This window comes from Dasypus novemcinctus, chromosome 1, assembly GCF_030445035.2.
Source record: "Dasypus novemcinctus isolate mDasNov1 chromosome 1, mDasNov1.1.hap2, whole genome shotgun sequence".
In the NCBI taxonomy this organism is placed as follows: Eukaryota; Metazoa; Chordata; class Mammalia; order Cingulata; family Dasypodidae; genus Dasypus; species Dasypus novemcinctus.
This window is the reverse complement of record NC_080673.1, coordinates 102,617,700-102,642,343: the sequence shown is the minus strand read 5'-3', so window position 1 is coordinate 102,642,343 and position 24,644 is coordinate 102,617,700. Positions and strand designations below refer to the sequence as shown.

Here is a 24,644-nt window from a genome sequence, read left to right as displayed (position 1 = left end):
TGGATATCCCTCGCGAGAGGCATACTTCCCTCAGGGCAGTTTATTGACTGGCGCGCACATTTCGCTGCCGAGAACGAAAAACAAATCGTCGAGAACGCCCGCGACGGCACCCGATATCCTGCCAACGCGTTCCTCGGACTGGGGTGCTATGCCATGCCACAGAGCTACGTCGCCCTCCCTCAAGGCTTCTTCCTCCAGCTAAGGCAGTGTGCCCTCCGTGCCTTCCGCAACTGCACCGCCTCCGTGCCCGAGCCACTCACCAGACTTTTCCAGAAACCAGAGGAACCATTCTCCGACTTCATGGCGCGTGTCCAGGCCGCGGCCGAGTGCAAGGTCGTTGGCACGTAGGCCCAGACCTCCTTCATCAAGGACATTGTTCAGGAGGGCGCAAACCCAACTTGCAAGGTGATCATCAGGCCGCTGAGAGACAAGCCCCTCCACGACTGGGTCCTTGCCTGCTCCGGAGTCAATGCCCAGGCCTCCACCGTGGCCCAGGCTGTCCTCGCTGCCATCTCGGCCTCCAACGAATGCTTCCGCTGTGGCGAACTTGGCCACTTTGCTCGAGACTGCCCCAACAAGCCACAGCCACCGCCGGATGTGCCCAACATAGGCCATCCACCACGGCCTCCTTCCACTCCATGCCCGTGGTGCGGAAAAGGATACCACTGGGCCCGCGACTGCCGCGTCCCTAACACCAGCTGCAAGCCTTTAAACGGCCATGGGGGCAGGCCTCAGCCCCGCAACAAAGAGGCCGCAACGACTCAGCGCCCCCGCCCATGAAAGTACTCTGGTCTGTTCCCATCGCACCCTCCACCAGGCCTCTTCTCTCTATCCAAGTCTCCAGCCGCTGGCTCAAAGGGCTACTCGACACAGGAGCAGAAATTTCCTGCATCCCACTTGACCAGGCCGGGCACCTCCCTCTGACCGATGGCCCCCTAGTGGTGGGAGCCACCGGCCAAGCGCCCTCCCAGCAAGTTGCCCAGGACATCGTCTGGAGAGACACAGAAGGTCGACAGGGAACCTTCCACCCCCTCGTTCTGAAGGAAATCTCGCAAGTTCTTTGGGGCCGTGATATCCTGCATCAGTCGGGAGCCATTCTCACTGCCACGCCACCGCAGCTGCCCCCCCAATAGTTTCGGCCATTGCTCGTGTTCGACCTCCAGCACCCGTTCCTCTGCAATGGGATACAGAGGAGCCCATTTGGGTGGAGCAATGGCCTTTCCCAATCCCTAAACTGGACATTCTTAAGGGACTTGTTGATGAGCAGCTTCATGCGGGCCACATCGAGCCCTCCACCAGCCCATACAACTCGCCAATTTTCTTCATTCAAAAGAAGAACGGGAAGTCCCATCTACTTCAAGACTTAAGAGAAATCAACAAACACATCAAGCTTATGGGATCGCCGCAGCCCGGCCTCCCCCACCCTACCGCGGTGCCCCGGCATTGGTTTGTTGCAGTGATAGATATTAAAGACTGCTTTTTCTCCATCCCGTTGCACCCGGACAACCGACCGAAATTTGCCTTCACGGTTCCTCAGACCAACCATCGGGAACCGGCACTGCGATACCACTGGCGTGTTCTGCCTCAGGGCATGCGAAACAGCCCTGCCATTTGCCAGATGTATGTACGCGAAGCCATCCAGCCACTCGTGAAGTACGCTAACATCATCCACTATATGGACGACTTGCTCGTGGCCCGTCCCTCAGAGTCAGGTCTGCACGCAGTCCTGGAGCAACTGCTGCGCCACCTTCGAGACCTAGATCTCAAAGTCAATACACAGAAGCTAACGGTTCATCCACCCTACCAGTTCCTAGGGTTCTCCATCACTTCCACCATTGCGCCCCAAACGCCACACATCAGAATTCCTGACCTGCTTACGCTCCTCGAATTGCAACAACTCTGCGGACAGATCAATTGGTTGCGCCCAGCACTGCCGCTTACCACAGAGCAACTCCATCCCCTGTACTGGCTACTCTGCTCCAACGCTCTGCCATCATCCGCACCCGGAAAGAGGAGTCGCCTCACTGATGAGGCCAAAAATGCCCTGGCCCGGGTAAATAGAGCCATCGAACAGTGCCAACTCCAGCGACATGAGCCCGGGAAACCGTTGTTAGGCCTAGTCTTGCCCACTCGGGGAACACCTACTGGCCTTCTTTGGCAAGACGGACCGCTCCTCTGGGTCCATATGGCAAAGAGCAAGCTCCGAAAGATTGGACCTCAAACGACCCTACTCGTTCAGCTCGCCACCGCCCTAGTCACACAAGCCACCCATCATTATGGGTGCCCACCTGACACCATTGTGTGGCCCTTCACCGCCGAGCAAGTCACAACCCTGCTACGCAGCTCCGTTGATATGCAGACTCTTATGGAGCTTTATCATGGCAACTTCGATAACCACTTTCCACAGCATCGGTTACTGCAGGGCCTTCCCCTGCTAGAAATCGCCGCCTCCGGCCATTTCCCTTTTCCGTCCAGCAAGCCTCTTCCAGACACCACCATCATCTTCACAGACGACTCCAAGACTAAGTTTGCCGCCGTTGTCTTCGCACCCGGCGAGCACCAGCCACATTCACATGTGCGCCTCCATCAATCCTCTGTGCAAGTGGCCGAACTGCGTGCTGTCATCTTAGCACTCCAAACCCATCCCCACTGTCCACTGAACATCTTTACAGACAGCCTCTACTGCCTACAAGTCTGCCAAGTCATCGCCTTTTCTGCGTTTTTTCCATCCGACAACTCAGCGAGTGAAAGCATCAACGTCACTCTCCTGGACCTTCAAGAGCTCATAGAAAACCGCTGACAGCCTTGGTTCATTGCTCACATCCGCAGCCATTCTGGGCTTCCTGGGCCCCTGGCCCACGGCAACCACCTTGCTGATCAGGCCGTTCACCTGCTTCCAGCCGAGACCACCGTCGCAGTCGGAGACCTCATCAATCAGGCCAAGCTGCTGCACGCCAGATTTCACTTCTCAGCAGCTGGCCTCCACAAACTCTTTCCAGACCTCCCAATCCATACCTGCAAACACCTTGTGCGGTCATGCCGAACGTGCGCTCCATTGCTGCCCTTGGGGACGCTCCAACCGCAGGGAGTTAACGCTCGTGGGCTCCGCCCCAATTCCAGATGGCAACTAGACGTCACTCACATCCCCCAGTTTGGCCGATGGAAATACCTCCATGTAGCCATCGACACCTTCCCTCATCTCTGCTACGCAACCGCGCTCACCAGAGAAACGGCCAAGCACGCCATCCAAGCGCTCAGAGAATCTATTCTTTTCATGGGCGTTCCATGGGACATCAAGACAGACAACGGACCTGCCTACCGGAGCGCCTCCTTTGCCGAATTCCTCAAACTCTACGACATCACCCATCACTTCGGCATTCCCTACAATCTGCAGGGACAAGGCCTAGTAGAGCATGCTCACCAGTCTCTCAAAACCCTCATTCTCAAGACATCTGCCGACCAGCCGCGTCGCATCCCTCGCGACGTCGTCACAGAGGCCCTGATCCGACACAACCTGATGACCTTCAATGCCCAAGGCTTTTCACCGGTCCACATGCACTGGGGGCCTACCTTCCGGCCCACCCCTGCACCGCTTGTCCTCTGGCGTGACCCGCAGACCACCCAATGGCATGGACCTGCCCCTCTCTTAGCCCAAGGATGGGGATTCGCCTGCGTTTTCCCTGAATCAGAGCCGCAGCCCATCTGGGTCCCAGGACGTCTCATCAAGTCCCACACCGTCGAGGCTTCCGCTAACGCTGACACCAATGATCCTCCTAACAAGTTGCCTACCTAACTTGCCTCCTTCCCATCGCTGTTTCCTTTGTAGTTTTCTCTCTCTTTTGTCTCCACAGATGATTCGCCGCCACGCGGGTAGTTCTGTTCTTCCCATTGCTCTCATCGTCATACTTCCCTTCATCTCCCCGGCCGTTGTCAACTTGGCCCATCAACGCTCCAATTGGACCCTCCAGCGCTGGCAAGAGGAAGCCTTCCTCATCATCAGAAAACTACTGCCCACGCCTGAATCCCCACCCCTCACCGTTGGCCCCAACAAAGTCCTCAATCCCCCCGCCTCCCCCCCTTCCAGCGGCACCCCCCCCTCGTCCATCGCTCCCCAGCCATGGCCTCCCCTACCAAGTATTCCAGTCCCCTTCTCACGTTAATCTATGCATCCTACTTATCTCTAAATACTTCTCACCCCAACCTCACCAAGAACTGTTGGCTCTGCCTCTCCCCCTCCCTTCCTATCTATGAGCCTGTTGCCGTTAACTTCACGTTCAACGAATCCACTTCAGTATACCCAGCCGAGTGCAACTGGAACACTTCCTCCGTCCCCCTAACCTTTCAATCTGTTTCCTCCACAGGACGCTGTGTTCATTCTCGTCAAGGTTCCCACCCCTCCCTTAGTGCTTGCTCTAACTACTCCTCTCCCAGCACTTCCGCCAAGTTCTTAATCCCCCTTAACACCTCCCAATGGCTTTGCACCTCCACCGGGCTAACCCCCTGCCTCAATGTTGCCACCCTCAACGCTACCCATGAGACTTGCCTGCTCATCCTTCTCGCTCCTCGAGTCGTTTACCATTCTGACCACGAATTTTTCCGCCGCGTGCTGAGCAGACAAACCTCCCTCCACTTACAAAGGAGAGAGCCTGTCACCGCAGTCCTAACAGTCGCTACCCTTCTAGGTCTCGCAGGGGCAGGCACAGGGATCGCCGCCCTCGCCACACAGTCCTCTGCCCTCTCCTCTCTCAGACAGGCCGTCGACGAAGATATCACCTACCTTCAAAATGCTGTAAAACATCTAAAAAATTCTCTCAATTCTCTCTCTGAGGTAGTCCTCCAGAACCGCCGCAGCCTCGACCTCCTCCTCCTTAAGGAAGGGGGTCTCTGTGCCGTCCTTGGAGAGGAGTGCTGCGTATACGCCAACTCCACCGGCTTAGTCGAGGACAACCTGAGAAAGGTCCAGGAGGGACTGGATAAGCGCCGCAAAGAGCAAGAAAATGCGAACTATTTTTCCAGTGTTCTCCATACCCTCCTCCCATACCTCCTTCCATTTTTAGGCCCACTTATCATCATCATCTTAGCCCTCACTGTAGGACCCTGGGCCGTCAAAAAAATAGTCCACCTCGCCAAAGACCAAGCCAACGCGGTATTCAGCTCCTTTGTGCAGGTTCATTATCAACGCCTCGCCACTAAAGAGCCACCACCAAGCCATCCGCCGCACTCCTCCCGCCCCCGCCGCAAACACCGAACCACACACCTGTAACCTCCTGTCTCCCTTTCCTCACTCATCTCCCTCCTTCTCCCCCAATCGGGCGAGGGGTTCAGGAACATCACGACCCCGTTTTGCTGGCAGAGCTCGGCACGCGCCAGGCACCGGCGTGTGCCGACCCCAGCAGCAGGCACATGCGTCCTGGCCAGACGCTGTGTCCTCTGCAGCTGAGAGCAGCTGGGAGGGCCCTCTGCTTCTCGCCGCCAGCCAGTCCTCGTGGTCTCCCTCCTCCCCTCGTCTTACCCCAGTACCCCGTCCCATACTGCCCCTGCTGCCACCAGTTCACCTCCCCCGAAGCACATACGTTTAAACAAAAGGGAGCAATTGTCCCCATCTCCTTCCCGCCCAGTATTGGCAGCTGGCACTGCCCCTCCTTCTCCCCCTCTCAGTCTTCCGCCTAGCCGTTATCTAGACAGCCCACACTTTTCCCTTCCCCTCCCTTGCTCCTAACCTCTTAGCCAGCTTACTGTCCAGTAACCGCCTACGCAAGCAACAGCACCTGCCGGCACCAATCAAGTCCCTTTACATATCCCTAGACCATATAAAACCATGTCCCCTTCAACAATAAAGTAGACTTGTGCCTAGACCTTGTCTCCGTGGTGTTCTTGCTTGCACCGCGCGTCCCCCGTGCCTGAGCGGAGAGAGCGAGGGCCCAACGGCTTCGTGCCGAACCCCCTCCTCTCCTTCGACCGCGAGGCAGCCCCTGTCCAGAGAGCCCACCCGGCCAACCGCGCCAACCCTCCCGGAGGCCCGCCGCTGCCCGCAGTGAAATCCCTAGTGACTGGCATATTAATGAATATAAAATAGTAATGGGCAGTAACTTGCAATAATTTCTTGCTCTCTGCCATGCAGTTTGAAGACGCTTTTTATGAGTTATCATTTAAACCCCAACCTAAACAAAAATGCCAAGTAACAATGATAAATTTGTTGACTATGGTGTACCCCATTATTTACATATATATATATGTATATATGTATATATGTATATATACACACACACACCTACATGTATCTGTACATATATATGTATTTATGTATGCATGTCTGAGATCCTGTGATCTTATGTATGTATGTCAGTGTAGTGTAATGGGAAATAAATAGGTTTTGCTAAGAAACAGGTGTAACTTTAAATTGTCTCCCTTTTTTACTAATTGCATGTCCTCTCTGAGTCTTGTTTTCTCCATTTTATTTTAAATAGTGAAGTTAAGACTAGCTATCAACGTTCATTGGGAATGACATGAGGTAATGCAGACAAGACACTATATATTGTTGATACATGTGCTTTGTTGATACATGCTTCTTTGCTTTCTCAAGATTATATATGTATTATTGGATGTAGTGTTTTGTACAATATTATATGCCTCTGGTTTCCTAAGATATGGTATTCAAAATGAAACCCTCATGAGAAACAGTATCACATTGAAGAAAGATATGGCTTGTTGAGCTAGATGATGAAGTTTGAGAAAACTGCCTATTACTAGTTGTGCCTTGTATCAATCCAGGCAACAACATTTATCTTATTAACTGATGGTAAAATGTAAATATTAGATGTACAAAATGGTATTGGCTTATATTCCTAAGCTATTTTTAAAAATAGGATTTTGTATGCTACTGCTTTTCAATATCTTTCATTTGTAAGGGTATCTTTGAATACTTCAAAGAGAAATAACAGTAATAAGTGGTGTCTTTTATGAAAAACCATGAAGATTTGTAGTGACAAACACCCAAGTGTAGCTCTACCTTTTTCTATAAAAGTTCTGGATATCCTCATCATAATCTAAATCTCCATTCATTGAAGGCCAGCCTCCAGTAGGGGCCAGGCAGAGGCTGTGGGGGCTCCATGGTCTGAGGGTGACTGGGTGAATCTTATCTTCTTTCCTTTCCAGGGTGAGTAACCTCCTGTCAAAAGGGTGGATTGCTCTGATCAGTCAGGTTTGTGGAAAGCCACAGTATTTGACTGTAGCAGAATAGGAAATGCAAAGCAACTCTTCTTGGATCTCACAATAAGATGTATTATAAAATGTTCTACATGCCAATGAACTGCTGAGGGAAAACCTTACTTTCCACCTTCTCATAGACATGTCATATCTCTGAGACAATTTTTTTTTCCATGTTAGTCTAACCCCCACCATATGTATGCATATGTATATAAATCTACCTCTTTCCAGAGCGAAGCAGGTCAAATCCTTCATATATTTTTTCAAAAATTAAACATGGATTATTAACGGATCCAGTGGAAACTTGTTGGCCAAAAATTCAGCCACACGTTTGGAGACAGAATATTTAGTAGGAAGAAGAAGACATTATTGTTAGATTTAGACAGTGTTAAATAGTAGAATTGGAAAGGAGACATTTCAAGTAGAATTAAAATCAAAGTGTATAAAATGAGTTCCATTCCTCAGAGTGCTATTATTTAGGTTAATAAGAGATCATGTGCTTTAATACACTTTTGTAGTGATTTTACTTTATTTTGTTGCTTACCCCCCTAAAATTAGGGCCCTTCATTATCAGGTCTCTCATAGAGTATTATAGTACAGATGATTGTATCCAAATTCATTGAGCCAATTTACCAGTTGTCTAAATTTGGGTAAAGAATGCAGAAATAGATTATTGCTATGGATTTTTTCAGTACATTTTACAGTCACAAGTACCTAATGAAATTTTGCTATAGGTCCTGGTAGTTCATTGGGATATCACAGATTGTGTCTTGAGAGCATCAGTCTGCACTAGTTCCACGATTAGTGGATGGGAGACTAAAAACGCATCAGGACTTTTAACTTATCTTTGACCACATTGTTTCTCACAACCTGGCCTTGTCATTTAATAAACAGAACAAAACTTGAGGTTTATAATAATTAGGTTTAACGACATATCACCAAAAATTGCCCCTTTCCAGGTGTGTCCAGTTAATAGCAAAATAGGGTTTACAGAGAGGTTTTGGGAAGCTGGAGGCACCCCTATAATGACACTTATGACAACTGCCTCTTGACAGCATGCCAGGGCTCAAGCTGGAATGAATTAACTTTAGCATTGTAAAAATAGGTTCTCTGATAGTTTCTGTTCATGATACACCGTCAAAATCCATATAGATTTTCATTTAGCCTTGATTTTGAGTGCATTGAGGATAGGCTTTGTCTTTTGCTTCTCTGTTCTTCTTTTTGTGTATGCCAGTAGCTGTGACATCAGAGAATACACAGAAAATATTTTTGGGTGAGAGAACTTATCAATGTAATAGTGTGCGCACACATTTTTCCTTAAAATGTATTGATGAGGCGAACATCATTGCAAACATAGAGGAAGTCAGTTTCTCAAAAAGTAATGTTTCATCATCATATGAATCTTAGGTCATTTATGAGGTAGCTAATCATTTCTTATTTATTTATTTAGCAGGTAGTTTGGACCTCATACTTTGATCAGGTATTTTGATGGTGTACAAGATGTTTGTCAATTGCATCATTAAAATTTGCCTCTTGTCCAATTGGTGAACTTCTTTTTATTTGATCCTTAGTTTATTGTCAATCTCTAAATTGTACATTTTGTGCATGTTATTTTTATCTACCAAAAATATATATTGATTTTACTTTAAAAACTTCACCTATTCTTCTAGAATCTCAAAGGACAATCCAGAAGGCATTGTCCCCCAGTCAGGTTTTGAGTACATTCTGTAGAAAGAAAATGGTTTAGGACTTCTTAATCCTTTGGATTTGAAATATTACTTAGAAGATCAAACATCCATAGAACTTGTGTTTATCATACATTTTGTATCCTAAATAAAGCCATGATCTAAGTCCATGTGAGAATACAAGAGAAAAACAATAGAAAAAGAGCCCAAGGAAATAAAATGCCATCTTGCAAAATTGGGATTCTCTTGGAAGTTCATTTGCCTGTGGGATAGTGTCCTAGATTAAGGCTGCAGAGATCCTTACTCTCAGGGTGCTGCCCCACAGCAAGACTGCTGCTGGAACTTACTAGGGAATCTCAACTTTGTCAGGAGTTTCTAGAGAATTTTGGTTAGGTGGGATGTAGCTTGAGAGATGGTAGCCATCACAGTAGATGATATTTGTATTTATTTGAAAGTAATATTATGAAAATTAAAAAGATGAAGTAAGTTCTTCAAGATTGGAAAGAGTGTCTTATTATAACACCTGCTAAAATTAAATCAACTGATCCATACCCCTAGCCATGTGACACTACGCTAAGTATTTTACATGCATCTAATACTATGTAATGCTATTTTATGTTTGTAATGATTATGAGAAATGTATGCTCTTTAATGCTATTGTATGGACATATAATAATATTAGATATATTTGCATTAAATTTGTTTGGTAGGAAAATCTGTCACTTTTTTTTAGGTTTCAGTTTCACACATGGATAATGGGTGCCAAATAAATGACAGACCCTGTGCTATCTGCTGTGGGAGTATGTAGTGATGCATTAAAATAGTAACTTTCTTTAGGGCATATTTTTTATAAAAAAGTGTTTTTTTCCCTCTATTTATTCATTATTCCATTTGTTCAAATTATGACATGCAAAAAGGAGTATACATTTATTGAACATAAAAATTATTATAACATTTTATTAAGTATATGGGGAAAATAAAAACTTAGTTTGAAGAAAATAATTTGTATTATTTATATTACCTTAGGTTTGAATATTTTGCTAAAATTTAATAAAAATATATTTATATCGACAATATAAACTAACCTTTAAACAGGAACTATGTTATGAGACAGGTTTGCTTAGCTTAGGAAAGAAATGTTCCTTACTCTAGCAGTTTGATATTATTTATGAATTCCAAAAAAGATGCTAATTATGTTTGTAAACTGGTATGTTTCTCTGGGTGTGATACTGTTTGATTGTATTAAATTCAATGGTTTCATGTTTACATGATTAAATCAAGATTAGGGTTTTGATTCTACAAGGTCAGCAGGGTGTGACTCATGGTTGAGTCCCAGCCCCTTGGTGGGCTGATAGAAAGAGACTCACACAGAATATACAGAAGAGGAGAGAACTTGGTCATTTTGGTCCTACCACATGACAGAAAGGAGAAGGTTAAAATAGTTAAAGCAACAGGAAAGCTGAGTCATTAGCCTGAGAATTTGTAGCTGAGGAGACCAGATCCCTGAACCGCTGAGAAGGCCACGAAAAAATGAGTCCATCAGCCTGAGATCAGAAGAAGCTGGGACCATGGAGCCTCAAGAGGAAAGCTGAACCTTTGAAGAGATTAACAACCATTTGCTTAAACACATAGCAACAGACTTTGTTGAGCAAGAACCTTTTATCATACCTTGAGTTTGACTCTTTGGGGCCTTGTAACTTTAATTTTTTACCCCATATATATGCATTTTAGAAAAGCCAATAGGTTTCTGGTACTTTGCATCCTCACCCCTTTGGCAAATACACTTATAATAACAAATAAAGTGATCATAGGTAAAAAACAGGAGATAGATATTGCAATTTATAATTTAGTAAAATTATATTTAAATGGTATTTATATTCTGTTGTTTAAAAACATACCCTTGATTCCAGAAACATGAATCAAAGCATGTCATATACGTAGTATGGTGTCGATCTGACCAATGGCTTCAAACGAAAAGTCTGCACCACCCCTGGTCATTTCCTTCAGCACCTCATGGAAGGATTTCTTGAAGTACTGAGGGCTGATGCATTCAGTGGCACCGAGCTCTTTGGCAGTTGTAAGTTCATCTTTGCTGATATCCGCCCCAATGATCCTGGCTGCTCCAGCAACCTTACAGCCAATGAGGGCAGACAAACTGACTCCTCCAAGGCCAAACACAGCACAGTTGGATCCTGGGTGACCTGTATTTTCAAAAAAGACAAGAATGGTTTAAATAATGATTGTTAGCAACAGTCTAAGCTGGACAATGCACCATCCTTTGAATTTTATGAAATACTGGGACTTCTCTGTCCACTCTGCTGAAATATCAACAGATTGTTCATCTCTGATAATCCGGTGAATATCTTTAGGACATGCTCTCAATTCCTTCTGGGAATGTGTTCTACACATAATCACACCCCAAATTCTATAGAGTATATCAGGGCTCTTATGGTTCTAGGAGGAAAGCTATTACTTAATTTAGAGGAATTAGCCATGATTCCTGAGGGAAAGGGTTTTTGACAATCTGAGTATATGTGGAATTATTGCTTGTTGTCATTCTTTGGCAACATTGACTGCAGACCCATAACCAGCAGAAAATGCACAGACAAGGAGGCAGACTTTCTCCAGTAGGGCAGCTGCATCGATTTTGACCACCGAGATCTCATCGACCACTATGTACTCAGAGAAGGTGCTGGTGGTGATGAAGTGGTGGATGGGCTTCTCTCTGCTGGTGGACCTGGTGGTGTCATCCTGCATGGTCCCCCGACAATTGGTTAGCCTGGTTAGACAGAGAAAGGAGAAGGACGTGAGACAGGAGCTTACCTGATGTGCAAACTCATTGGCTCTACGTGCAGACAATAACAATAAGAAACCTACTCCATTTTCCTGCAGTATTTAGCTCCTGGGTGTTTACAAATGGCACATGTTCCACACTGGGGAGTGCATAGTGGGATGACTTTATCACCTGGAAGAGGATAAAACAATTTATTATTAAATTTCTACCCAAGAATTAATAGAACAGGAAAGTAAGCATAATTGTGTATATTAGAAGCATATATCCTGGAAAAGTCTCCCAAGAAATAGAGTGAAATCACCAGTGTGTCACTGGTGATTTTTTAATCAATTTTTTATGGCCCTGAATATTTTCAAAGAAGAAATGGAAATATGGAAAACAACATGAATTACTGTTATTTCACTCTATGAATAATTACCTTTTACCATGTGTAGATTTCTATTCGGTCTTTATCCACTTCATGCCATTTAATCTTCAGTTAACTAATTCTTAAAGTCTCACTATAAGCATTAATGTAAATTTTAGTTGCATGCTGACCATCATAATGGTGATATGATATTTTGCAATAATTTGGGTTATAATAATATTGAAAGTTTGAGAACAATGACTTATAAAATCTCTTCACTTATTTTACTAGGAAGTGAATGCTTATCTTTTATTTAGTGCTTTTAAAGAAATATTGAAAAGTATGAGAAAAAGGAGGAATTTGTGAAATTTTTCTGTATACTTCAATTATTCCTAAGGCAAGCACTTTATTGTAGAATAAAAAACCTTGAATTAAATGGATTTAGGCAGATAATGTAATTTGGACTTACCTCTTTTACCACTATGTTGGAAGGGACAGAGGTGAAAGTAAGGGTGTCATTTTATTACTTATATATTTTTAAAAAGGAAATAAATGTTCAAACTCAAAGCAGACAACATCTTTTTCCTTTTCATGGGACAGCTAAATATTTGGTAAAGGAAGAGAATGTATTTAATTGCCAAAGATATTTTTAAAACTTAAACATAATTTTTATTTTTAATCAACAATGTACCTCTTGCATGCAATCAAAATAAATATTAGACTAAACACATTTAATAATCTTCAAGTGGAATTGATAGCATGGAAATTTCCTATTGAATTTACCCCTTACCTCTAACTTATTCATCTATATTAATACACAATGCAATTAATATAAATTAATGCTATAAATAAATATTTGGTCAATAACTAAAATAATTATTAAAAATAATGAGACATTTTTAGCTGTGCTTAAAGGTAATAAAATACATATTCTTCTGGCAGGATTCTTTCTGCCAGGTCTTTTCACTCTGGTCTGTTTCATTTGCTCCATGTTCAAGAGGGGAGGCCACGTAGGAAGAGGACTCAGTGGACAGAATCCACTGCTGGACATAAAAAATACCATGATAATTCTGCCAGAGCCTCACAGCACCAGAAAATCACAGTTAACATATGCTAATCCATACCTTGACATATTTTTGTTCTCCTGTCTCATGTAGTTTTCCCTTATCCCATTTGTTGTTTTGTTTTGGGCCCTGAAATGTAGACAGTGCTCAGGAATACTAAAATGACAGTTGATAGAGTGTGAACCCCAGGATGCAGTTACTCTGTCTCCTTTGCTCCAGTATTCCCAGGATCTACCCTGGAGCCTGACATCTAGTGGGAACTCTACAAGCCATGTTGAAGGAGAAAATCGGGAGGTCAGGCCTGCGGATGTGCCTGGACACAGGAGGGACGTCAGGCAGGGAGAGGAACATGGACGTCCCTGCCTGGTCCCCACTCTATTGTTGGCTGTTGTTGGGATCTGGTGCAGGTCTTCTTCCTCTCTCTGCTGTTGGAGATTTGGACCCGAAGGGTATTGGAAATGAAAGAAAGAGAAAAGGGAGAGTGAAAGAAAGGGAAAGAAAAAAAAAAAAAAGAAAGAAAGAGAGCTGGGATTAGGGGGTCTACAAGTAGAGACTTATCAGACAACTTTATTGCTTATAAGGGGCTCTCTTGTGACAACAAGCAACAACATATAGCCTATGTGACAACAAGCGGCAACATACAGTTAACTATTGGCATTATTAAGGAACTCAAAAAATCTTATCTTAAGGTGCAAAGTCTAAGTGTTCTATTTACTACGAAAGATATGTGCACCTTTTCTTTCAGCCTTTAACAGCTTCATCCCATTTGTCGGGAACTCTTAATTACTGCATTCCTTAAGTTGCAAATGTAGCCATGGAGACAGCACGTCTCTCCTTGTGAGATCACTGTGCCTCAGTTTCCAACACTCTGCCTCAGTTTCCTCATCCAGGTTGTATGACCTTGTGGGACCTGAACAAGGACACATTCCCTGATTGTGATTCCTGTACCTGGTTTGACCGCAGTCACCCCCTCCCCAATGCTCTCCACGATGCCGGCTCCCTCATGGCCTAAGATCACAGAAGTGGTGTGACAAAATTCCCATTTATCACATGGTCATCTGTGCAACAGATCCCTATAGCCACCATCTGTCAGGAAAAAGTAGAGTGGTTCTATTCAGATAAAAGTATGGCCCACAGATAGACTGAATGCATCCAATTCCCTGAAGTTGGATTTCTAGAATTTTCCCTACATCCCCCTCTCCCCAAAAAAGTTTCAGTTAACCTCTGAGGTTATTTAGTCTAAAATTATCATTCACTTTCCTTTTCTTGCATTAAATGATTTGGAATAATCTGCAAAATAATTGTTTTTACAGCCTGAAATTCTTATATGATATACAGTAATGCATGCTTTCTATAGAAGTTGCATATTATTACCAGGAAAGAAGTCCTTGATTTTCAAACACGAACTATTTTGAACTCTTGATATATATCCTTTTGTACTGTATTTCTCTCTAAACACATAAATTCTTTTTATAGTTTTTAGGATTGTACATATTTACTGGGATTACTCTGATCCATTTAAAAATTTTAATGACATATGCTATCTCTATCTTTTCTTGACAACCAATGTAGTTCCATTGTAATGATTGCCATAATTTAGATAAAAATTTATATAAAAAACTTCTCAATGGATTTTTCCTTGTTTCTACTTTGATATACTTTTATTTTTTAAAACTTAAATAGAGACAGAAAATGGTTTCACCTTAACACGAACTTCATAGGCCTTGGGGGATGCAACCTCCTCAATGGACAAGGGTTTCTTTAGCTCCCAAGGCACAGCTGCTTTACATTCTATTACCTGCAAAATCAAACACAAGATAATACCTGTTTTCACCCAATCTTGAAGCTAGGGACTTTGTCCTTTCATCTTTGTATTGCCACATTTACCCCATGTGTAGAACAAATAACTGCTATGTTGAAATGAACAAGCTCTGGTCAGGAAAGTAATAAAAATCATTGAAAAAAAAACAACATGTAAAGCATTAACATGGGAAATAGAAACAGAGCTAACCATAATGAGACAGTGAGATAAATTTGAAAACAATTTTTTAGGTCATTTGGCATTTCTTTTTTTATCCTCAGATATTTTTTCTTGATATATTCTAATGCTGACTTGCAGTGGGTTTTAGACCCATAATTATTCACTTGTATATGAAATACTGAGTCACTGTTATTTCATTGATTTTGTAGAAGGTTGTCTATTCACTTAAAACCTACTACCCTCTTGCTCAAGTTTTTGCTTATGGCAAAACAATCTAAATTTATGATAACAGGTAATATGTGTTTCCTGATTAGGAAAACTTTTTTTGTCTCTCTGCTCCCCTGTTTGCCTTTTTATTATTAATATTATTATATTCCCTTCCTACCTCTTATTGTGATTCTAGTTGCTTTACTCATTTGGGACACTGCTTTTGCCTCTCTGTTTTGTTGTTTGATTCATGTGTAGCATCTCCTTTCAGAGCACATTTGAACCAAAAAATATATGAGTTAAAATACAAATGACACATGTAAACCCACCCCCATATGAACACATAAATAACTCAAAATAGCTTAACCATAGATAGTCTTCAAAAGAAGAGTTGAACACATATTTTCACTGTTGTGAATGGTCCTTAAATCCTGTTTTTTAGGTGGCAAACTTTGTACAGCTCAAGTGCTTCTGTAATAGTGAATGACATACCTGCAAATGTGATTGAATCAATTCAATGAGATTTTCTTCCTTTGAAATTAATTTCCATTATTTAGTTATAAAATATTGCCAATTTTCAGGCTTTATGCTATGGGCAATGCCACAATAACTGTAAGAGGACTTGCAAAACATGCACTGATGGCAGTAGGTCCTGAGTCTTGGTGCCTATGAGGTGACAGGTTTCCAGTGGCCTGTTCGGGAGCTTCCAGGCTTGACTTTAACCTTACCTACATGCTACCAGGGTAGAACTATTGGAATACTGGCCTTATTTTACAATGCGAATATTGAGAGTAAATAGACTAAATAATTTTCCCAAAGTCATAAATCTATCTGTTTCAGTAATTAAGATGCATCCATCATTATCTTTTTGTTATCACATAACTCATTTAAATTACGGTTTTTGAATATGAAGATAACCCCCACCCCCCAGAGGTCTCAGCTTGAAAATGTCAGATCATAACCCCAGATCCCAGAACTTCCATCCACCAAAATCCTTTTGTAACTAATCTGTTGGATGCCTACAACAGTGTCTTTCCTGGGCTCACAAATGGATAGTAGAAAGGGGCATTGCTAAGAGTCAGTGGCCCTTTTACCAATCCCAGAACAACTGGAACAATGGAGGAATTAAGAGGATTAAGATAACTTTTTGTTTAAAATATTTCTAATTTTGGTTTACAAATTATTTATGATAGATTTGGATAAACTGTCACTCTAACTAAAGCACATTTATTTATAGGAAGGAGAGAAATATTAATAATGATATATTTTGGTAGAGACAAATGGGAATAGCCTATTTCCATTGTACTTTAGGATTGTATATTATATTTCAGTACTTATTGCTTCTAATTTATATAAGATATGATATATGAACTATAAATTATTGATAAAATGTATCCATTTATTTATTATACAATAAACATAAAATTTTATATTTATTTTTTATATAATAGAGGAAATATTTTCCAAATAAAATGTGTTTTTGCTTACTTTTCCTGCTGTTCTCATATTGTTTCTTTCTTCTCTGCAGGCCAGGTACTGATGAATTCTTGTAGACTTCCTCCCTGTTTTAGGACACAGAGCAGACTTTTTATAGTGTCCTTCTTTGTCTCTTACAATAGTTTCTCATTTAAATTCTATTTTGTCTGACATTATTGTAGCTACTTCCACCCTTTTTTGTTAATGGTTTGTACATAAACTTGTTTTCTAACCATTCACTTGCAATCTCCTGCAAACCTTGTCTAACATGAGTTTATTGTAGACAGTATGTAGGTGTGTCATATTTCCTTATCCATTCTGCCCTTTTGTATCTTTTGATTGGACAGTTTAATCCATTTCCATTCAATTTTATTACTGTAAAGGCAGTACTTACATTAGACATTTTTTCTTTAAGTTTATATGTGTCATATTTTGTGTTTTTTTCCTCTTTTTATCTTTCTAGTTATTCTTACTAATATTCTTCCTTTCTTCACTATCTTCCAACCTTCTCTTTCCTGTTTTTCTTTCCTTTCAACATGCAGTATTCCCTTTAATATTTAAGGGCAGGTTTCTTGTTGACAAACTCTCTTAATTTCTGTTTATGAATTTAGTTTATGAAAATATTTGTGAATATTTTCAATTCTCCTTCATTTTTGAATGCCAGCTTTGCTGGGTACAGAATTTTTGGCTGGAAGTTTTTTTTTTTAGTACCTTAACTATATTATACCACTGCCTTCTCATGTTCATGATTTCAGATGAGAAATCAGTGCTTAATCTTATTAAACTTTCCCTTTTATGCAATGGATTTCTTTTCTGTAGCTGCTTTTAGTATTCTCTCTTTGTCTTGATCATTTGACAATTTGATAAGTATATATCTCAGCATATAGCTGTTAGAATTTATACTATTTGGAGTGCACTGTGCTTTTTGGACATGTATGCCCATATCTCTCAAAAGAGTGGGAATATTTTAGCCATTATTTCCTCTAACACTCCTTCTGCCACCTTTCCCTTATTATCTTCCCCTGGGATGCTTATAATGCATATGTTTGTGCATTTCATGTTAGTCATTCAATTCCCTAATTCCCTGTTGAATTTTTCTATCTTTTTATCTGTGTGTTCTACTATTTGTACAATTTAAGATCTATTATCTTTGATTTCACTCCTCTGCCTGTTCAAATATGCTATTATGAGCTTCCAGCATATTTTTGATTTCTCACATTGTGCCATTCATTGCCATCAGATCTTTTATCTTTTTATGTATGTTCACCAGTTTTTCAGTATGCTTCCCCATTGTCTTCTTAGTATCATTTATCTCTTCCTTAGTTTTGTGTAAGGCTCCTCTTTGACACTTAGTTCCACTTATTCTATATTCTGTACTTTTCCATATGTCCCATTCTCATTTGGCCTCTTTGTCTTTCTGTCTCTGTCCTTCCTGGATGATGCACAGCACTGTCTTGGTCTGCAGATTCCCAAAGCAGCTCCTCAGATAGTTTTTTTCCTTTTCAGGCTTGTTTTTGTGAGAGAATTGAGCCCTGACTAGCTGCTCTAATGCCATCTTTTCAGAAGTTCAGGTAAAATATTTCTGATTTCTGTTAGATGTTAGTTATGGATGTAATTCTTATTCCAACCTTTACCTCCTCATTGCCTTCTGTTTCATTAGGTATTAGAGAGTTGGAGACTCAGATAGTTCAGGGTGTTTCTAATCCCTCTCAAACTCATAGGCCAAATAGCATTTCAATATTCTCCTTCTTGGAATGTCTTAAAGAGAGGAAGAAAGCAAATTTAAAATAAATGTTCAACAATTTCTCCAAATCTTTTTGCTACTCATTATTCTTTGAAAGATTTTGGAAAGATAAAACCAAATGCTCTTGTATTTACTTCCAAATTTAAAGCGATATACTTTATTACATCTTTCCTTTGACATCCAGTTCCCAGTTATTTAAATTCTGAAATATGTAGTCCTGCAGTCATTCCCCACCTTTCTCTCCCACCCACTCTGAAACATGGTATCATTCAGGGATATGCATTTTTATAAACAAATTTTTTTTTGGTTTTATACTGTAGTCATGTTCCCTTAAAATTTGGAAACATCAAACACATTTGCAAATGACTACTCTCAGGGTTAGTGTTGGTCTTTAAATACCGTAATTATATGAGAGTTATCTGTTGATCTGTCTGAACTGCTTTCCTTCATAATCACTGTTCTGGGTTATTTGATCATATACAAAATACAGTCAAGAACACCAGACATTTTCCTCTCTCTGTTCAACTTTGTGTGTAGGTTGGTAAGCAACCTCTGAGTATTTTATACTTCAGGATCCTGAGTCCCAAGTGCATTAATTGAACAAATCAAGATAATATATATGACCATTAATCTCACCAAAAATGTGTTTGGCCCAAGCTATAGGGCTCATTTTATTTCTGGTTTGTTATTGGTACACTTAACCAATTTTGTTTCTTTTCTTATGCAATGGATCACTTCCTGCATGTTGTAAACTATTTTGTAGACAAATAATTTAATACACGTCAATAAAATTGTTATTAAAAGCTTTCAGAGAACACTTAGACGTCTTTTGTGCAATAATTATTTGCTAATGATAAATATGAGGTGTTTTGCATATAATTATCAACTACTTTTGTTCTTCACTCCAATTCTCAGTAATTGTTTACTGATTCTGTCAAATGAAGTTTCTATCTGATCTCAGAGCATTTTGTATGATTTATAAAGTAGCAAAAACTAAATCCAAAGTTCCTCTATATTTCTGTTGCTGTACTCTTGCTGAATTAGAAAATTCAGTTAACTAATATCAGAGCTATTTGTTTAAACTTCAAAATGAAATTCATCCCTTCGAAGTTTAAATTTGTCTTCACTCTCGCTAAGTTTTTGATGTTGGCTAAAAGTGGGTTCAAGCTTTATGTACTTTCACAGAATTACAATTTTTGGAATGGGGAATAGCAAATATGGAAAAACTTTTTCTAGTGTCAAATTTTGTTGCTGAGAACCATCAGTATACAGGCTCTTCTGGATACCAGCCACTTTATGATTCCATTATAATTCTTCGACTTTAAACTCTCTTTCCCCAACAATGTTATTGAGAACAGAGATCCAGTTTGTGTACAGAAGGCACTTCCCCTCCCTGCCCTCCATGCCTCATGGGAATCCTATGACATTCTGTGAGAACACTCTCAGTGCTCACCTACTCCCCACATTTCCTCTTCCCCACCATCTAGAGGAAGGAGATTGGGAGCTGGCTGAGGCCTCTGAGGAACCAGTGGGAATTAATTCACCAATATTAAAATCTCAAAGTATCCAACAAAAGTTGGAGTCTCATGATGTTATCTGAGGTGTATTCTGAAGATTGCATGGAACCTAAATATTTCCATAAGTCTCTGATAAATCAAACTGTTCCCAATTTTTGTGTCACTTCACAGTTAATGAAGCCTTCCAACTGCATCATCTCTTTAATCTTCATAAAGGATGAAAGAGACTCAGAGGGGTTAAATGACTTACTGAAGGTCACATAGTAAATAATAGATCTTTCACACTAATTTTGTAGTCCTCTCTATAATCTCAAATAGATAATATTTATGGCAACCAATGACACCTTTTGGGATAACTGTTAGTACTTGAAACAGGATAAATGTTTCCTTGAAACATTAGAAGAATACTCCAAAATGAAAATTTATTCCCTTACTGGGAAAGCATTAACAACTAGTTACCTGCATTAGTCAGGGTTCTGTAGGGAAATAGAATCAAGAAGAGATATCTGTCGATAGTAAGAGATTTATCAGAGTCTCTCACACAGCTATAGGTAAGCACAAGTTCAGGTCCCACAGGCAGGCTGAAACCAGGAGTTTTGACAAAAGTCCAGTGAAGATTCTCGAGGAGTTCTTGGAGTTGTTGGCTGTCCAAAAACAAGCTGGGAAATTCTCTCTCAATACTAGAATCACTTCCCCTTTTAAGGGATTCAACTGAATGCGAATGCGTTAAGCGTCACTCACTTGCTGATGCAAAATTCCCTGATTGGCGTAACTATAACCAGCTATGTATGATTTACCATTGCAGTAAAGTCAATTATGACTAAAGTTCATAAATGGCTTTGTATTACAGTTAGCCCAGTGCTTGCTTAAGCAAACAACTGAGCACAATTACCTGGCCGAGTTGACACAATAGCCTAACCATCACAGTATCATATATTTTTTTCTAGCAAAATGGTTTATTCTCACAAGTTATTGTTGGAAGGGAAGAACTCTGTTAAATAACCCAGGGCAGTGAAAATGCCTATCAATTTTTCATAATTCTTCACAACTACATTAGTGTGAAGCATCTTTTAAATTTTATATATACAAGTTTTTAAAGAGCTGGTACTTCAGATGATAGTAACTCTTCAGTGTTTATTTTTCTGTCCATGTTTCTGATTTTTTTCAAAAGGCTACTTAAGAGCTGACTGTATTGTTTCATTGTCTTTTCACTCTCCCTTTTTAGTTCTTCAATGTGGGTATCCAGGCACTCTAGAATATTAAGAGACCTCAGTTTCTCAAGATAAAAATCTTGTAGCTATTGTACCAATGAGAGACTTAGGCAAGTGACACAAAGATACTAACTCTTCTAGGTCATTCATACTCTTAGACATAGTCTCAGAAAATTGGCTTCATTTGCATCTAATATTGAAGGCAAAGAGTCAGTTTTATACATAAAGTTAGACAGAAAAGAAATGGTGTTGCTGCAAGGGCTGATATGAAGACTTAGGGGGCTGAGGATTCTGGAGATGGGGGTCTCTGTTATCTGATGCTCATCTTCTCAGAGACCAAAGACCTGTTTTGTAGTGCCCAGTCTTTACTTCATCATGTCTGCACTGGACATGGGAGGGCTTGAACTCTGTATTCTTGAACTTTGTTGCTCTTCTCTGGGTCTTCTCTGGTTTAAAGTTTCCATCATATTTGGGGGAGCACATCTGAGTAGAAATCTCCAGCTTAGACTTCGTATCCAACAATTCTTTCTCTAGTTGCTGATTTTCAGACATTAATTTATTTAAAGCCTCAATATGATTCTTCAGGAGGTCTGCTAGAGAAATCTTTTTACCTCATGTAAATCCAATTCCAGTTTTGTCTCTGTTTCAGAAAGATGATTTTCTAACTTGAGTGACTCCATCTGATCCAAAATCTCCTTGCGCTCTGTTGTCTTTTCTTCTGACTTTTGTATTTCTGCTTTGAGTAGCTTTTCCATATCTGAGGAAGAACTTTTGGTGGAAGTAATAGTGATACCTCCCTGATGCACCTCCCAAGTTAGGTGGGAGATTTCCATCTTCATTCCTTTATTGCAGAATTGTAACTCTGTTCAGTCTGTAAAATCTGTTCTTTCAAATTTTTAATCTCTTTCCTGTGCTTATTGTTATGTCCTTCCATCTTCTTCATTTCTTCATATTTTCCATTAGTTCTTGACTCAGCTATTTATATCTGGCACTTACAGATTCCAAATTGCCTTCAAGATGAGTCACCTCTGCCTGCAGGAGTTCTTTACTACTGTCGGTGAAATCCAATTGGGAGAGCACATTTTCTATAATAAGACCCCCTCCTTTTGCGAGGTATAGCACCTTTGTGCCTGAGACTCTTCCACTGACAGCATGACCTCTAGTACACGTTGAGTGTTAGTAGCCTTTGTTTTTGCTTGTAGCTTCTCCTTTTGAATCTGTGCTTCACGGATGAAATTTTCTTGAAATTTAAAGGTTGTCTTTAATTCTTTCTTCTTTTCTTGCAGAACCTCTAACAGATTTTCAGATTCTTTCAATTCTTCTTCTTCTTGCTGCTGTTCAGGCAGAACAATCATATTATTTCCAGCCAAGTCATTGATCCTCATGGTGAGGCACTGTATTTCCAGCACATTGGCACAGATAGTGTCATTGGCCTGTTCTAACTTACTGCTAAGGTGCTGAATTTCCGACTGGTTGGGCAGCTCTACAAACTCTAATTTCTGTTTATGATTATCATACTGAGCCTGAATGATCTGTTTCTTCAGCCAGAGCCTTCCTTTGTGCCTCCAGAAAAGATATTTGTTGCTGAGAAGGCAAACATAGCTTCTCTCAGTCCAGTGATTTCTGATGAAATTCCTTTATTTTTCCAGTTGACCTCTCAATGTCAGACTGATCCTCCCTGTGATTTTTGGTGCTTCCTTATTTGCTTTTTCTTCCTTATTTGCTTATCTGCTTTTTCTTATCCTCAGTCTGCCTAATTCTTCATGTAGTTTATTTCAACTCCTGCTCATATTCCTTTGCCATTTCTTGCTTGACTTTCTCATGTTCTTCCACCTTCATGGGTCTGCAGGGTGCTTGCAACCAGGTGTAGCAGGGTATGAGAGCCAACCTGGCCTACAGGGGCCAGCCTGGTGGTTGCAGGTGGCTCTGGGAATCATCCTGGGCCATACAGCTGTGGCACCCAGCACCATCACCTCATGTGTTTTACATATTTGAAATATTCAACTAATTCCAGTTAACCAAACTTGACTCAAGACATGATAGTTAACAGAAAAGTTCTAAATTGAAAATAATCTTGTAAAAATATATACATCTGCAGGCATGTTTATCTTATTGCTTTGAATGCTTACTACTTTGATCCTATTTTCTTAGTAACCTATTGTTCATGCTGAGATTACAGTGGCTTCATTCCCATCTCTATACTTAAATTCACCATATTTCTTTTTAATTACCTCATACCACATTTCTCAGTCAGTTGTAATCATTAAGCTTATTTAAACAATAAAACTTTGATGAGTAAAAATTAGATTTTAAAATATAGTTTAGCAATAGTTCAGTTTTCAGTTTAGTACAAGAACCTCATATTTATCAAATGTAGTATGAAATATGCTTTATTTCATAGGAAAATTATTCTCACTGCATGCAAATAGTATAAAACAATAAAAATCAATTCCCTTAGTTTATGAAAATGAGTGACATTTACCTTATGTTACTAAAAATTTCCTGTATATACAAGGTCTGGCTATTCTCCACTTATAAACCTGAGTCTATACTGTCTCATGCTGTAGTTTTTACTCTAGTCTTTAGGCATATTTCAGAGGCAGGGAAATACGGAGAATGGAAATACAAGTATAGTTTGATAGGCATAGTAGTCATCCTGTGTGTCCTGGGAGCACAAATAATGGAGGATCCCTTACACTTGTCTTCTATGATTGTGCCAGTTTGAGATTATTTATGAATCTCCAAAAGAGAAAAATGATGTTTGTAAACCAAACTATACCGGGTGTGATACCCTTTAATTTCATTAGACTCAGCTGAGCTATCTTTGGTTAAATTACCTTTAAGATTAGGGTTTTGATTCAAGCTCATCAGTAAGGTGTGACCCTCCCCTTTGGTGGACTGATATAAACAGACACACACTGACGACGAGAGAACTTGGTCATTTTGATCCTACCATGTGACAGAAAGGAGAAGGCTCTAACAGCTAAAGCTCCAGGGAAAAGATAAGCCATGTGCCTGATAGTTTGTAGTTGATACAAAAAGCCCAAAAGACATGAGCAATATGCCAAGAGAGAGGACTGGAAGCCTGGAGGGAAAGGAGATACCAGGCAGAGATGAGTGACAATTTGCTTCAACACATGGCAACTGACTTTAGTGAGAAAGCAACCTTGAGTTGGACTCTTTAGAGCCTTCAAACTGTAAGCTTTTGCTCCAAATAAATACCCTTTATAAAGGCCAACAATTTGCATCAGCACCCCTGTGGCATACTAATATAATGATCTGGGGTAACAACAACAGCAACAAACACAATAAGTACAGGAAGTTAGGAGAAATCCCTTTGCTCAAAGAGAAGAAAACATACATAGAATGACTAAAAGGAAAGCTTAATGGCCTCTATTACCCACATGATATTC

General features: G+C 40.9%; 1 non-coding gene and 2 pseudogenes across 1 annotated transcript; all 3 read right to left on the bottom strand.

Moving 5' to 3' along the window:
- Nucleotides 1-10,729: 10,729 nt before the first annotated feature.
- Nucleotides 10,730-14,181, bottom strand: LOC101421536 (all-trans-retinol dehydrogenase [NAD(+)] ADH1B-like; annotated as a pseudogene).
- Nucleotides 14,182-14,770: 589 nt separating this feature from the next.
- On the bottom strand, nt 14,771-23,791 carry LOC101427299 (centrosomal protein of 63 kDa-like; annotated as a pseudogene).
- Nucleotides 16,216-16,475, bottom strand: LOC111764993 (small Cajal body-specific RNA 6). The gene has a single exon (XR_002797465.2). It is a non-coding gene; the product is annotated as a small Cajal body-specific RNA 6 (non-coding RNA).
- Nucleotides 23,792-24,644: the final 853 nt, after the last annotated feature.